The following is an 18014-nucleotide window of genomic DNA, read 5'->3' on the forward strand; positions in this document are numbered from 1 at the left end:
TTCCTAAAGAACACACACACACAATCAACAAAGATTCAGAAAGCTATAAGAAAGAACCCTCCTGAAATAAAGATGTGAATCTGTACGTAGGAAAAAAATCATGCCCGGTGCCAAGAAAAATTAATACAAAAGATTGCTGTGACACATTCTGATGAAGTTACTGAACTTTAAGGATAAAGAAATAATATAGGCATCCAAGCAGAAGAAGTTTAACATTAAAGTGGGAAATTGAATTTTCTTCAAACTTGTCCACAGCAACTGTTGATACCAGAAAATAATGGAACAGTCTCGAAAAAATCTAAGGGAAGTACGAATTTTATGCCCAAATAAGTTGCTTTTCAAATATTAAGGGAAGAGGCATTCTCAAGCATGCAAAAACCCACAGACTATAGCACCCATAATTTGTTCATCAAAAAAAGAAAAAACTTCTTGAAAATGAAACCAGGCCAATAAGATATGAATTAAAATTTAAAACTTGGAAATAAAGAAACTGGTTTAAAAGCCAACTGTGGTCCATAGTAAATAGATTTAAATTTAGAATTAAGACTAAACAATTATGAAAATATGGTTACAGAAAAATATAACTTACAGATCTTTAAATTGTAAAAATAATATAACTGACAAAAATCATAAATTAGAGAAAAGGCACGTTGGGATAAACTGAAGTGTGCTTATTTTCTCATCTCTCAGGACAAGGACTTAATAGATGAAGTTTGGTATACTTCCTTCACAGGACAGTGCATCTGATTGCTTTCTGTGGACACCATCAACAAATTTATTGCTCAGTAATGCCTTTGGAGGCAGTAGAAAAACCAGTCACCACATCTCCAAAGTTAAGAATACAAAAGAAATCTTGAAAAATAGAGACATAATTGGGCTTCATCACAGGAGAAGGACCTTTTTGGAGGCAAGTCTATGGCTAATAGGATTTTAATTTTTTTTTCATCTAAGGAAGGATAGATGTAGGTTAAGGAAATGTCCATATTCTCCTTGTGGTTACTGGCTTATGCAAAAGCTGTCACCAAATTCTCAAAAAAATTTTCTTCCTGATTTTGTTTATGGTTTTACAGAAGCTAACCATATTGACTAGGCTAGCTTTACCATTGGTGGTCATTTTTTTCCTATTTAGCAGTGTTATAATTATATACATGAGAATGATTCATATGACCACACTTATATGGCAGCAAAAGCTGAAAAATAGTTCATGAGTACATGTGGTATAACTTGACTAGAGAAACGTATAAATATAAAATTACAGTGGAAGATGAAATTTCCATGAGTAAACAATTCTGCATTACACGTACAGGGCCAAGAACGCCATACCCTGCCATATAGATAACTCAGAGGAAGCACAGATAGAAGATGGACTTGTGCATTTGGTTAGATTTCATTTCAGAAATGTAACAGAGCTGGGAGAACATAGCACTGGTGTCAAACCAGATTCTAAAACCTGGTGCAGCCTCTTTTTTATTGAGTATCGTTGGACAAACTAAGAACTTTAAATCTACTAAGGCAATTGTTTCCTCATTTTATAAAATAACTATAACAACATCACCTACCATAGGGTCATTGTGAAAAGTAGTGAAATGATATATGTGGTAAATTTAGTACAGTGTGTAGTAGGATAGGTTCTCAGTAAATGGCAGCTGGATGTGGCCAACTTGAAAAAATTTTTTAAAAAGGCAACATGAAATGCTTACCTCTAGAAAGCTGTTCTAGAAATGTTTTCAACCAGTTGGAGAAGAGAATCTTTTGCCTTTCACTTCATATTGCTAGAAATTGTCAGCCAGACAGGAGTCTTGAATTCTAGCCCTAGATCCTCCATTAGTGTTCTGTGTGGCCTTGGAGCCTTAGTTTCTTTGGCTGTGTAATAAGTAGATCACTACCTGCCGATATATTGTTAAGCCAAAAGAAATAGAGAAAGTGTAAGAAATCTGAAAAATATGATGTTCTATACCAAGGTGAGGAGACAGCTGATGATGTCAACAATTATGCTTTAATAGGAACACATCCGCTTCATTTCACTTTGCTATTCTTTCTCTTAAACTAAGGAGCTAAGAAACTGTTCTCTTTGAGGGGGTTATTTTTGTGTCTCTATGCGCCCCCCCCCCCGCCCAGGGATTCCTCTGAATGGAATATCCTTCCCCCTTATTGCATAGAATCCCTGTTTATCCTTCAAGGCTCAGCTTAAATGTCACTGCTCTTTGGAGCCTTCCCTAACTGTACCCCTTATCTGTGTTCTCACAGTATACTGTCTCTTTTGCAGTGCTTATTGCATTGTCTGGTGGTTATTTCTTTATAGCTCTGTCTCTCCCACCAATATGTAGCAACTAGGACATGAGTTTCTTAGAGTGGAGACATTTTCTATCACCATCACCTAATAGGGTGAGTGGTTTAGAGGAGGAGCTCAATAAATATTTTGGGGGGAGAGAGAGACAAAAGCTGGAAGTGGAGAGGAAATGACTAGTTACTGAGTATCTAATAAGTATCAGGCATGTACCACACCCTTCATATACATTATCTCATTTAATTATTATATCACTAACATCTTTTCATGTATTAATTCACTTAACAAATATTTATTGAACCCTATACTATGTGCCAGGCACTGTTCTAGATGCTGGGAATACAGCTACCCTTACATGATTAATTCCAAGGGAGGAGAGACAGACAACAAACAAATTAGCAAAAAATATATATATAAATATGTCAAGTAGTGATATATTCTATGAGGAAAAATAAAACTGGATAAGAAAATAAAGGATATGGGAGTTGGGATAATGTTGTTTTAGGTTAAGGACCAAGGAAGCACTTTGTGATAAGATGACTTTTGAGCAAAGACCTGAATGAAATAAGTTGATGGGCTATAGATATCTCAAAAGAGAATGTTCCACAGAGGGCTAGGAGTGAAAAGACTCTGGGCGGGAGCACATGTCACATGTTTGAAGGCCAACATGGAGGCCAGTATGTCGAGAGGAGTGATCAAGAAGCTGAATAATATAAGAAGTCAGAAAGATAATAGAAGAATGTCATATAAACCCTCATGGGAAGGCCATGGGAAAACTTTGTGATTTTGTTCTCAGTGAGAGGAGAAGGGATGGGAGGATTTTGACTAGAAAAGTGATTTATTTGGATGCTGTGGGGAATATAGACTTTGATGAAGTAACGTGGATGGATGAACCACTTACTCCTTTATTGCAATAGCCGAGGATAGAGGAGAGAGATGATGGAAGATGAGACTAGAATGACAGCAGTGGGGACCAGGTACTGAATGTAGTTTAAGGTAGAGCCAATAGATTTGCTGATGGATTGGAAGTGTGGCATGACATAAAGAGGCCTTAGGCCTGAGAAATTGGACAAATGGAAAAGCTACATACTGAGGTTGGGAAGGTTGTAGGAAGAATAAGTTTGGGGAAGAAAATGAATTTGTTTGTACATATTAAATTTGGGATACCTATTATATATTCAAATGGAGTTGTTGAGTAGGCAATTTGATTTAAGAGTTTAGAATTAATGGGACAAGTTGTGTCTGGAGGTACAGCCTTTTGAAGGTCATCAGCATAAAAATGATGTTTAAAGTCAAAGGAGTGGATGAGATTACCTAGGAAATCAGTGTAAACAGATGAGAAAAGAGGTCTGAGGACATAGTCCTATGTACTCCAATGATTATAAGCTGGGAAGGTAAAAAGAATTCAGCAAAAGAGGCTGGGAAAGAATGGTCACGGAGGCAAGAAAGGAACGAAGAGGGAGTGGTAGCCCAGAAGCTAAGCAGAGGAAGTGATTCAAGAAGACAGAAATGATCAAAAGGGTCAAATGCTGCTAACAGGTTCAATTCTGAGGGCTCAGAATTGATTTGGTAGATTTATTATTGCCATTGGATCTGGTCATTTTAGTAGGTGTCTTTATCCCTCTTTGACATATAATCAAACTGAAATTCAAAGAGATTAAGCAACTTGCCCAAGTTCAGACAGCCAGAAAGTGGGAGCTGTGGCTGAAACGCAAATCTGCCATCTGTAAAGCCAATGCTCTTTTTCCTCCTTTGGTCACAGTTATGCAAGTTGTGCTCTACACAGGCACCTAGTCAAGGAGGAAGTTAGGTTGTGCTCTGCCTGCCAAGCCTGATCTGGAGCAGGGAGGGGTCTGACTTGGGGAGGGGGTATCTCTTCTCACAAAGGCAGGACAGACTTGGGGCAGTAGGAGGGAGAGTGATAAGAAACTGGACAAATCAAAAGATAAAATTTTAAAGTAAATCTGAGCATTTAAGTACATTATTTAAAAATGCACTGAAGGGCTATGCACCACTCCAGACCTATTATATCAGAATCTCCAAGAATGATCACCTATGTACTCTAGCACTTATGGATGGATTGTACATTCCAACATCGAAAGATCTTAAGATCTCAGATCTTACCACACCTACATAGTATCCAGAAGACTGTAGCTCTTTGAATTTGTGCGGTATATTTCAACACATGCAGTAGCACAGAGCAGCGAAGAGTCTCGAATGGATTTTCTCACTCTATTCTGAATATCCCTATTCCTGTCCCCTCCAATATATTTGAGGTCTTAACACTGGTGGCCCCCATATGCCACCCATTCTGTGATCAGCAAAGAAGCCCCTTTCCTGTGGGCCTTCTTTTTCCTTTTTCCTCTCTCCCAAGGCCCTTCAGGTTATATATTTTTCTAACCCTCCCTTGACAAGATTAACGTCCTACAAGAGTGGCTCCCATGTATTATGCTAAAAGAGTGCATCCTAGTTTCAGAATGTGCCAGGCCTCAGAATGGTTGTGTGATGGTGAGGGCTGGAGAAGGATACAAAGAGAAACAAACCTGAACCATCATATCCAAAATTTTTAAAAGCTCCAGAAACGACATGTTGATAATCACTGCTAAGACCTAGCTCCCCAAGCCACCCTTGCCTCCCTTAGATAAGGAACTTGAAGCCCATGAGGATTAAGTGACTTAGGCAAGGTCATGTAGCAAGTATAGTGGCAAATCAAGGGTTAGAAGTTAGGAGACCCAATCTCAGTCTGAAACAGGAGAGGGGTGAATAGTCTAGTGGGAATGTAGTACCACGTTACCATGTAATTACCTAGGACACTGAAAATGACCCTGATACCTGGCCCCACCACAGAGATTCTGATATAATAGCATTGGGATTGGGCCTAAGAATCACAAAACATTCTGATGCTCAGCAAGGTTCAGGGAACTAAGACATAAAGACATCAGCTGTAGTCAATCTCAGGAGCTTAGAAGCCTCCAGTTGGCTCTTTCTAGAAAAAACTCACCATAAGCCGAAAGTAAAATAAATGCAAAGACAGATTGATAGGTATGAGCAGAGTATTGGTGAGGGAAGAGAATATCAGATTTGACCTAGCCTTTTCCAGCTCAGTCTTATCTTGAAATTTGGCTGAAGACTTTTTGGAGTCTATGGTGTATCACTATTTGGGAAACATCAAGTGAAACTGCAAGGCAGAGAGGAGATGACTCCAGAGGATAGTGGAAGGACATGGAACCTTTGGCTTCTTGAGTCTGGTGTCTAGTTCAGGTCATTAGCATGAGTTAAATTTCCTGTGTTTATGGTGAGCTGAGCCCTGGACTCTCTTTAGTTCTTGGGAGACCAGCATCTCAACTAACAGTAAGGGCCTTGGAAGCCTTACGTGAGAAGGGCAAATCAAAAGGCAATGGTACTGGACTCCCTGCTCCTGATATGGAAGCAATGAAGACTGCAAACCCCTCAACAAGGGTCTCTGCTTTGCCTATCACTTTCCATAGATTATGCAGCTGCTTTTTCAGTTATGTTCCAGAAGGCAAGAGGGGATTTAACATGGCCAGTAATATAAATACACCTTGTTCTCCGGATCCCAAGGAACACTCCACTTTCTTTTCATTTAAATAAATTACTAGTTCTCTCAGCTTTTTACATAGTAGCCCATTAGAGGTTATTTGCATAACCTTTTCTGTGGGGGTAACTGAGGCTTGAGACACACAAACCAGTGGGGCACTGAGCATGGCTTTGGAGTGCAGTCAGGGGCAGCTAGCAAGCAAAGCAAGAAAGAGAAGCCTATGCTTTAGGATGCCACCCCTGCAATGGCATCATCCCAGCTGAATATGCCACAGCCACTGGCCAAAGCAACATTAGGCAACCTTAGCAGGTGGAATTCTTTCCCAGTGCTGTCTGGAGCTAATTAGGAGCAATAGCACAGCTGTCTCTATTTTCCATGTTACTATAGTGAGCCAGTTTTGGCTTTCCTGAATATGATTGATTGGGGCCCACCTTGTCCATTTGGAAGGTGAGAGTCATTCCTGAAGAAAGGAGAATATTTCACATGCACTGAAAAGAATGTGTATTCTGCAGCTTTTGAATGAAATATTTTATATATATCAATTAAGTCAATTTGACCTAATGTGTCATTTAAGACCAGTGTTTTCTTATTAGTTTTCTGTCTGATCTATTCATTGATGTAAGTGGGGTATTAAAGTCCTCTAATATTATTGTATTACTGTTCATTTCTCTCTCTGTCTGTTAATATTTGCTTTATATGTTTAGGTGCGTCTGTTTTGGGGGCATAAATATATCCTCCTCTTGGATTGAACCATTAATCATTATGTAATGTCATTCTTTGCCTTTTTTTTTTTTAGTTTTCATTTAAAGCCTATTTTGTGTGTAATATGAGTATTGCTATCACAGCTTTCTTTTTGTTTCCATTTGCTTGGAATACCTTTTTCCATCCTTTCACTTTCAGTCTGTGTGTATATTTAGATCTGAAGTGAGTCTCTGGTAGGCAGCATATAAATGGGTATTGTTTTTGATGCATTCAGGCACCCCATGTCTTTTGATTGGAGCATATAGTCCATTTACATTTAGAGTGACTATTAATAGGTATGTACTTATTACCATTTAAACTATTTTCTCATTATTTCTGTAGTTCTTCTCTGTTCCATTCTTTTCTCTTGATCTCTTCCCTATGATATGATGATTTTCTTTAGTATTATGTTTGGGCTCCTTTTTAAAAATTTTTTCCTGTATGTGTTGTAGGTTTTTGGGTTGTGGTTACCATGAATTTCATATGTATCAGTTTATTTTAAGCTGACAGTCACTTAAGTTTGAGTGCATTCTGAAAGCTCTACATTTTACTCTCTGCCACATTTGTTTTTGATGTTCAATTTGATGTGTTTCTATTTTGTGTATCCCTTAACTACTTATGGTAGTTATAGTTGATTTTACTACTTTTGTCTTCTAATCCTCATACTAACTTTTTAAGTGGCTGATTCACTGCCTTTACTATATATTTGGTTTTATCAGTGAGATTTTTTTCTTTCATATATTTCCCTATTTTTAATTATGACCTTTTCCTTTCCACTTAAAGAAGACCCGTTAACATTTCTTGTAAGGCCAGTTTAGTGGTGATGAACTCTTTGTTTTTCATTGTCTGGGATACTCTCTCTCCTTCAATTCTGAATGATAACCTTGCTGGGTAGAATATCCTAGGTTGTAGGTTTTTTCCTTTCATCACTTTAAATATATCCTGCCACTCCCTTCTGGTCTGCAAAGTTTCTGGTGTAAAAATCAGCTGATAGGCTAATGGGGATTTTCTTTTATGCAACTAGTTGTTTTTCTCCTGATGTCTTTAAAATTCTCTGTCTTTAACTTTTTCCATTTTAATTATGATATGTCTTGGTGTGGATCTCTTAGGGTTCATCTTGTTTTGGACTCTTTGTGCTTCTTGGACCTGGATATCTGTTTCCTTCCTCGGGTTAAAGAAGTTTTCAGTCACAGTTCTTCAAATAAGTTTTCTGCCCCTTTATGTCTCTCTTCTCCTCTGGGACCCCTTTAATGTGCACGTTAGTATGCTTGGTGGTGTCCCCGAGTTTGTTTGAACGATCCTCATTTTTTTTTTTAATTCTTTTTTGTTTTTGCTGTTCTGGTTGGGTGATTTCCACTATTCTGTCTCCCAGATTCCTGACTCATTTTTCTGTGTTATCTAATCTGCTGTTGATTCCCCCTACAGTATTTTTCATTTCCGTTCTGTATTCTTCAGCTCTGATTAGTTCTTCCTTATATTTTCTAATTCTTTGTTGACATTCTCACTGTGTTCCTCCATTCTTCTCTGAGTTCAGTGAGCATTTTTATGACTATTACTTCAAACTTTTAGTCAGTTAAAGTACTTATCTCTGTTTCATTAGGGGTTTTCTTTTCCTGGGATTTTATCTTTTTATTTCATTTATCTCCTCAGTTTGTTTGACTTTGTTTGTTTCTATGAATTAGGTAAAACAGCTACCTATACCATTCTTGAAGGTGTGGCTTTGTGTGGAAGCATCCTCTGTGTAGACTGTGTGTTAGGCAGCTTTGGCAGACTGGGTAGAGCTGCAATGGGCACAGGCCAGGGGGCCCTGGGGTACCCTGCACTGGGGCTACCTTGGGCAGAAAGCTGGAGCTTTTGTGCCCCCAGAGGCCTGAAGCACATTGGGGTGGCTTTGGCAGGGCTAGAGTGCCTGGAATGTGTTTCGCTTGTGCTTTCAAAATGGAGAGGAAATGCAAAATATGGTGCTGTCTAGTTCCTCTGACCCTTGAAGAGAGTTCCAACCCTTCCCCACCCATTTGTCAGATGCTTTAGGGTTAGTAAGTGGATTTCCTTCATGTATAATCTAGGTGCCCTTTAACTGCTGTTTTTCCTCTGTGCCTCAGGGCAGGTGAGTATGGCATGGGCCCCCTCAGTGAGGTCCTGCCCTACTGCATGTTGTTGCATCAGGGGTGGGGGTCCCTTCAGTACTGTGTCTCCATCTTTCCTACCTATCTCTGTGTGGTCCCTCTTTGATTTGTTGTGCAAATGATTTTCAGTCAGCCCTCAGTTCTTCTTCAGGGGGAGTTGCTCTGTATGTAGAGGTAGATTCCATGTGTCCACAGAAGGAGATGAGATCAGGGTCTTCCTTTGCTGTCATTTTTGCACTGGAACTCTGAATAGGTCTTAAAGAAGGCTGCCCTTACTGATAGTATCTGCAGTCCCCCCATTGTCCTCCCTAAACTTTCTATCCTCTTTCAAAATACAATTACCCCTGGAAGATTTAGCACATTAAGCTTGTTTGGGATTCAGTTGCAATTTAGTATAATTTCATTGGTTTATACTCACCCTATTAGGGCTGAGAATATTGGGTGAGTATATGTGTATGAGGTGCTGGGGAAGGCAATAGGGAGGTCTTTCATGGTTATGATGACAGTCTGGGTAGTCTGGAAAACCAGAGACAGCACTAAAGACCTGGTATTGTGTGGTAAGAAGGTATTAGAAGAGAAAGCTAAGGAAAGGAGAGAGTGTGTGCCTTATATCAGCATTTCCCAAATGTTCATACAACTACCTTAGAATCACTTGGGGGAACCTTTAAAAAAATACAAATGCTAGGACTCCATCCAAAGATACTGTGGCTCAGTGAGCCTGGGATGGGGCCAACCAAGTTTAAGAACCACCACCCTTAGGCACCCTTTATCTACCTCATGATTTTTCACACGATCAGCCATCTGACTGGCTTTTCTTTACAGACACTTTTCACTTGGAAGGATAGACTGGTCTGCCTCATTAGTCTCCTAAGCTGAGAACAGAATAGAGCAAGATGAGTAGATTCAAATGAGAAAGACCTTCCAAATGTGAGGTAAATGAGACAATCCCTCTCACAGGCCTGAACCTCAAAGGAGAACAGGGTTTCTTGAACTGGCTCAGTTTCCAGTGGCTAACACCCTGTCTTTTCTTGACCCCTGTAGTCCTTTAAGTCTTGCAATTCTGTCAACCTCTGAAAATACACAAACAAGTATCCAAGGAAAGACAGATTTCAATTTGATGCCTTCCAGTAAGAGATGCTTGTGAAAGCCAATGAATGATGGGGGTTCCTTGTGCCTTGTTAGTTGCAGGGTGTGGCTGATATCCTGGAGAGTAGGCCAGATCAGCCAAGAAACCCAGCTTGAGTATATCCTTGAGACAATGCAATCATGTTGAATGCTTATAAGATATAGGAATGTGAGATGGAGCAATGGGGAAGATTGGTAAGAGGTGGCTCTTGTTTTTCCCCAGATACTTTGATAATACTTAATATTCTTACTGGGTTGAATCTGCTCAGTGTCTGAAGGGATTCAAATCTGAAACCATTTCCACATGTAGTTTGTATCAGACTATAATTGGTCCAATATTTGAACCAGTTTGGATTTTCATTTAATGAGATCCTTATTCCAGATCCAAATGACTCGAATCATTTCCAGGCTTGAATTGATTCAAACTGTGACTACTTCTGAATGATGACAGGTTGGGTGATTGTTTCATGAAGACCTGTGAAGCTATGTGGGAGGGCTGGGACAGGAGCAACAGTGGGATCTTTATATATCCATTACTTGGTGGCTGATGGTTTCTGTAGCCAGACAGTCCAGTATTTCCAAGCCAGAGAACACAGAGCTATCACTGGTCCACTGAGTGCAGCCTGCCCCTGCTTGTGACTCACAGTAAAATATTCTAACTTAGGCTGGTTTGTCTCCAAAGTTTCCCTTACTTTTTTCATCTGTAGGGGGAAAGCAAGTCCAGGTCTGGGGTTGTGTCTGTATGAAAGAGAATCATGAAAAAGCTGGAATCTATATTCAGAAGGACTCAATACAAATAGGGGAGTACAGGCTGGTGATAGTGAGTGCTACTCAGAGAACTCAACCAATGACTTTGACTCTATATAAAATAGGCTGTTTTCTGTAGAAATAATCAATTCTCAGTGACATTAGGAAAAACTTTAAGAGAGATATGGGCTTATTTGGAATCCTGAGACTACAGGAAACTTGGATGTACACCAGATATTTAGATATAACTTTTTTCTAAAGATTATTTCCACATCAGAAGATGAAGCCCACATTCTCATGACTAGGATGTGAGAGATTTAATGACTCAATAGCACATTAAAAATGTAGGAAGATTAGTTGCCATCTTTAGTTTCTATAGGCAATATCAAAGTGAGTTGTGTGAATTCCTTAAGCCAAAAGAACCAAATGGATATCATTTATTGCTTTATACTTCTATGCCCTTGCCAGGATAGCTGACAAGAGGGTTATTGTGCATATTTGGTAGGATTCTACATAAAACTGTAGGATCGGGCTTCCCTGGTGGCGCAGTGGTTGAGAGTCCGCCTGCCGATGCAGGGGACACGGGTTCATGCCCTGGCCTGGGAAGATCCCACATGCCACGGAGCGGCTGGGCCCGTGAGCCACGGCCGCTGAGCCTGCGCGTCCGGAGCCTGTTCCTCGCAACGGGAGAGGCCACAACAGTGAGAGGCCCTGTGTACCGCGAAAACAAAACAAACAAAAATAACCTGTAGGATCATGATCAAATAATCTTGTTTCTCATCAAAACCATGGCCCTAGGTGAAGATCAAAAGTGAACCAACAATGCTGTCTCAAAGTACTTAGCCAACACATTTAACTCATTTCCAACTTAAAAAGAAGTGTACAGATTTGATGATCTGTGTAGCAAAAGTTTCCCCTGGTGAGTCTCGTATTTTGTTTAAACTTCTATAGACTCTTCTTGGCACTTGGTACTATTTGAAAATTCTTGGAGTACTCATCAAATTAAATTACAAACTCATAATATTTTCTTTTAGTTAATAAACTATCTGAGCTAAGGAAGAAGCTATCATGATTTGTTTATGTTCTTTAGATGATAGGCCTCAAATCTGGTAGATTTTATTGCTGGTCTCTAAATATGTTGTAGACATCTTCACAAATATTGAAGGCCAATTACTGGCATCTACTCTTTTTTTTTTTTTTTAATAAATTTATTTATTTATTTATTTTTGGCTGTGTTGGGTCTTCGTTTCTGTGCGAGAGCTTTCTCTAGTTGTGACAAGCGGGGGCCACTCTTCATCGTGGTGCGCGGGCCTCTCACTGTTGCGGCCTCTCTTGTTGAGGAGCACAGGCTCCAGACGCGCAGGCTCAGTAGTTGTGGCTCACGAGCCTAGTTGCTCCGCGGCATGTGGGATCTTCCCAGACCAGGGCTCGAACCCGGGTCCCCTGCATTAGCAGGCAGATTCTCAACCACTGTGCCACCAGGGAAGCCCCTGGCATCTATTCTTCATTCCCTTGAAAAATACTAGTTCAAATCTCAGATCTCAAGGAGGTCCTTTCCAAAATTTATGTCTGACTTTGTAAGGTATAAAGTCAAAAGACAAGAGACACTAATTCTGATACCTCTTCATTATGTTCTAATTCATTCTGAGGATCTTAAAGAAGGACTTTTCTGGGAGAGTTTCTACGTTCCATGTTGCAATTGGTAGCGTCCAAACTAAACAGGTTTCAATACTTGTGTTAGCACCTGGGGCTTTAAATTCCTTTTTATCACTGGGGTCCTGAGGGAGACTTGACATTTACTTAATTTGTCTGGCAATACTTTCCAATAAGAACTACAGTGGATAAAATGCATTGATTTTTAAAAGTCACTTTTCTGCCCACCACCCATGGCAACAAGTTTGTTTATTTGGAAGAAGACTAAAACTTGAATTCCTACAATAGTATGAACTGTAACAAATCTTAAGTTGTACTTGTGTGAGAACTCTGGAGAACACAGAGAGGATGCTTGTCTCATCTGTTCCTTTCTATCCTGCTTTTATTTTGTAAAGAATGAGATTGGTCCAAATTCTCCATGCCTCCCCAGTATCAACATCTGGAAAATATGGCTTATCCTTATCCCCTAAAGTAAGTAACTGGGTCTGATTTATATACTGTTTAAAGAAAAAAAAAAAAAAAGAAGAAGAAGAAAAAGAGAAGGGAATTGTTCATTTATGAGTAGCATGGGGAATCTTCACTAAAAACCAATCTTGCTTTATACTTCATTTATTTAGCATAGTTTGGACTATATACAAATTTAAGATATGAAGATAGTAATTTGTTCCATAGATTTTTTTTGTCGAGGTCTCCTGGTCTAATCTCTTTTTCTGGAATAAAAATAAATCCTTAAAGGAACCAAGCTAGGGTCTCATTTTATTCTCTTAAAGTACTTGCAATGAGTTAGTATCTACAAGTAATTTCCAAAATTATCAAGAATAAACACTTAATTGAAGTGACGGTGGTGATGACTTTTAGAATGAAAGCAAGAATAGTTTCCTCAGCAAGGAGGTAACTGTGTTTTTAAATACTAGACATTCAGTAACGAATGTTTGAGTCAAGTCTAATAAAAGCATCTCCATGGAGATATTCATCCTTTCTCCCCAGATTTGGAGTGGAGTTCAGAACTCAAAACAATATTGCTATCTAGCTATTTCAATATTAAATCCCATAAAGAATGAATGAAGAGACCTAATTAAGTACCTAATAAAGAAATTGGTAGATAATCTATGTGAACTCTTAACTTAACTATGAAGATTAGATAAGTAATAGTCCATTAGACTCTATTTCATAGGTGAATTAAAGGCAACAGGCTATGTTTACTTGATGCTTTCATAGCTACTGAAAAGCAAAGTAATTAGTCAATTAAAAGAAAAACTCCAAAGCAATAATTTAATTAGATTGAATACATTTCTTTGGTTGAACACAGAAACTAAGAGAAGCTTAGAGAGGAGAAAGAGAAGAAAAAATATATAATCTTAGTTAACACAATAAAATAACAACAAAAAACATTTTCAAGGATCCCAAGGTAGCGAATTTTAATGATTTTAAATGTACGCAAGTGTTAAAGTAATTAAGCAAAGAGCTTGTTAGAACAAGGTGGTTTTAATGCCTTGGCAGCCTAAGTAAGCAAACTGGAACCTAAACAAGAATCAATTACTATAAATGCCTCAAGACTAAGAAATAGAAACTTAAGGACAACCAATCACACCTGACTAGACTTCGCCAAATAAGGCAATAGATTAAGCAATAGCCAATCAAATAACTTCCTTGCTTTTCTCCTGTGTCTCATCTATAAAAGCTTTATCTTAGCTCCTGCCTCTAGAGAATTCCTAATCATTTTCGGTTTGGCATTGGTCAATTCAGATCAATGTTTGCTCCAATAAACTCTTCAAAATTTTAATGTACTTTAGTTTATCTTTTAACACAACTATTTTTCCATCTATGGGAACTGATCTTCAGAATTAGAATATATTTCAATGAGGGAATATTACAATCTGATATACAAATATTTGCTTTAAAAACAACATATTTAAAAGGTACTCATTCAGAGTGTTGGATCCTAGTGGCCAGAAAGACTTGCCAAAGGACTTAAGCAGTTAAGAGATTTTACATTTTGCTAAGGGGATGTCATTGCAGGGTGCATCGGTGGCAAAGGATCACTAAGAAGTGGGTACAAGGTTTAGCATCATCTCCAAGGCAAAAGTACAAGGTTAGTAGTCAGACAAGAGACCAGATAAATGTAAAGGCTGATGGCCAAGAAGGATCAGAAAGAGTAAAACAAGATGATAATTCAACTTCAAAATTCATTAAGATATTTGCACTGGAAAAACATAATGAATACAAAAATTGATTAACAAGGCAATGGTTTCACAGAATCTGAATTCAAGACAAGATAGCTGCTCAAATAAGGCAAAAACAAAAGAACCGAAACTATGTAATACCAAAACAATATCAAAAACCATGGTTGAAAGCCTTAGAAAGGAAACAGGAAGTAATTACACTTCCTGCAGGAAATGCAGCAAGTGGTACCCTCTATACCAGAGCAAAAAATCTGGACAACCAATATGAATCGCCTCAACAATGAGAACAACTTCTATCCCCTCTCACTTCCTGGTACAGCAGTCAGCTCCAGGGCTCAATTAACCCAGAGTCTGCAGGTTGTAGCAGATTAACCAGTTCAAAAAATGAATATCTTGGCTGAATTGGGGAGTATAAGGGCACTTCAGTTGGCATGCATGTAATTAATTCATTTATTCATTCACTTATTCACAAACATGTCCTGAGGATGTCAGTAAAAATGATGGAGGAAGGGCCTCCAAAAAACCTTTCTTCCTTGAAAGTGACATAAACATTGCCCCCCCTCCCAAAAAACGATCAGAATCAGTTTTTTTAGAACTCTGGAAATTAATCAAAGGCTTACAGCAACATGGGGAGTATTTATTCAAGAAAAATGGCTAAATCCTGATAAGAATAGCAAACTTTGTGGTGATTTAATGTGCCCTAGTCTACCCCCACCCCTCACAGCTCCAACTCTGTGGTAGCATTAAAACCCTACAGCTGACAATCATGGTAAAAACCAACAGTTTGGCAGTAACTGGAGGAGACAGAATGGGATTGGAACTCCTCCAGAGTTATCTTCCCAGAGAAGTTTTGACCTGTTCAGTGGTTCCATGGAAGACACCACTTCAAGGCTGTCTTTATTTAACCTGACACAGAGCTTACCCAGTGAAAACAGCTTTTTTCCAAGGGTGTTTGCCAAAAACAATTACAGGTAGCTATGGCTGCCTGAAGCAGTGGGTAACATTTGGAGCAAACAATAGACTATTTACAAATTACACATCTGATAAGGGTCTAGTATCCGCAATACATAAAGAACTCTCATAATACTCAACGATAAAAAGACAACAAAATTTTTAAATGGGCAAATGGTTTGAATAATAATTTATCCAAAGAAAACATGAATGGCCAATAAGCACATGAAAGGATGCTCAACATTATTATTCATTATGTAAATGCAAATCAAAACCACAATGAGATCCCCTTCATATCCACTAGGATAGCTATAATCAATAAGACAGACAGTAACAAGTGCTGGAGAGGATCTTAAGAAATTGGAATCCACATACACTATAGATAGGAATGTAGAATGGTACAGCAACTTTGGAAAACAGTTCAGCAGTTGCTCAAAGTTAAACAGAGTTACCAGAAATTTTACTCCTATGCATACAAGGGAATTGAAAATATATATGCATACAAAAACTTTTACATGAGTATTCATAGTGACATTATTCATAATAGCCAAAAAGTGGAAACAATCCTAATGGCTATCAATTGATGCCTGGATAAACACAATATGCTATATCCGTACAAAGGAATATTATTCATGCATGAAAGCAATGAAGTACTGATTCATGCTACCATATGGAAGAAGCGTGAAAGTTTTATAAGTGAAAGAAGTCAGACACAAAAGCCACACATTGTATGAATTCATTTATTTGAAATGTCTGGAATAGGTAAACCCATAGAGATAGGAAACAGATTAGTGGTTGCCAGGGACTGGAAGGAGGGTAAAATTGGGAGTGACTGCTATTGGGTTGAGATCTCTTTTGGCGGTGATGAAATCTTATGAGATTATATAGTGGTAATGGTTATACAACTTTGAATAATCTAAAAAACACTGAATTGTGCACTTTAAAAGGATGAATTTGACATTGGGTGGATCTTTAAGAAAAAAATTTTACTGAGGATCTAGCTAGTATCAGTTGCTATTTTGGGCGCTGAAGTTAGTGAGAAGAGTAAGGCACACTCTATGCCCTTGTGAGAGTCTAGTGAAGAAGCAAGACACATAAATACAGTTGACTCTTAAACAACATGGGTTTGAAATGCAAAGGTCCACTTACACATGGAGTTTTTTCAATAGTAAATACTACAGTACTACACAATCCATGGTTGGTTGAATCTGCAGACACAGAGGAAGCACGGATATGAGGAACCACATGTAGAGAGGGCCCACTATAGGTTACATGTGGATTTTTGACTGTACAGATGGTTGGCACCCCTAACTCCTGCATTGTTCAAGGGTCAACTGTAATTTACTATAATGAAAACCAGGAAACAGGGAAACCAGAAGAGGAAGCATATAATGTTGCTGAGCTATTAGAAAAGCTTCACAAAGGAGGTAACATTTTTGGGCACTGAAGCAGCTCACCAGACAGGCAAAAAGGGAGAGGGACATTCAAGGCATAGGAAAAAATGCTCAAAGATCTAGAAACATGACAGAGCAGGCCCTGACAGACATTCAGTCCATAACACAGTGAGTTCCTGTTTCTAAATTTACTGTAAGAGAGGTACTTTTAAAAATGAGACCAGGGGCTTCCCTGGTGGCGCAGTGGTTGAGAGTCCGCCTGCCGATGCAGGGGACACGGGTTCATGCCCCGGTCTGGGAAGATCCCACACGCTGCGGAGCGGCTGGGCCCGTGAGCCATGGCCGCTGAGCCTGCGCGTCCGGAGCCTGCGCTCCGCAACACGAGGGGCCGCAGCAGTGAGAGGCCAGTGTACTGGGGAAAAAAAAAAAATGAGACCAGGCAATGAACAGTCTAGCAATGTCTCACCGGTTATCTCATATCCCCAAATAGAAATTCACATGACAAAAGCTGTTTATACTAGTCAAGATTAGCTAAGTGTATACAGTGAGATTTTTGTCAAAAAACACTTCTGGATGACCACCTAAATGACAAGCAAATAAATGATTCCGAATAAATAAGTGAATTTGTTGGCATAACTTTATATGGACTAAAAATTTGTGAAATTCAGTCCCTTGGATCTCACTAAATACAGAGCCTGGGAGAGTGGCCTCAAGTTATTGAATACTTTAGATGACTTTTTATTAAAATAAGAGATAGGTTGATAATGAAAGGGAAGAATCAAAGAACTATCTCAACTATTTTTCACATAATGAAGTAATTTTATTTATTCATTTATTCTTCCCTTCATCAACATTTGTTTTGTGTTTATTTTGTACCAGGTGGGCTAGTTGTTTTCCAGTTGTCTAAAGCTAGATTAAAAAAAAAGAGTAAGGATGACAAGGGTGAAGGTCATACACTTCCTTATATGTAGAAGGAAAGAGACATAAGCATCTTTAAAGCAACAATAGGATTGTGGTAGGAAGGATTAAGTACATATTTCTCTGATCCATTTAGTACAAAAACCATTCTCAAGCTTCAAAGATGAAAGACTAAAAGAAGAGATCTACTTGTAAGGTTTAGATAAAGAATAATCCTAGGAATCATTTATGTTGCTATTAAGTTAGAACTCAAACTAGACATCAGGACCATGTTTTTTACAGAAATAATTGGACTTTCTCTCTAAACAAAATACAAAATTTCAAAATCAG

Source organism: Mesoplodon densirostris, chromosome 4 (assembly GCF_025265405.1).
Source record: "Mesoplodon densirostris isolate mMesDen1 chromosome 4, mMesDen1 primary haplotype, whole genome shotgun sequence".
In the NCBI taxonomy this organism is placed as follows: Eukaryota; Metazoa; Chordata; class Mammalia; order Artiodactyla; family Ziphiidae; genus Mesoplodon; species Mesoplodon densirostris.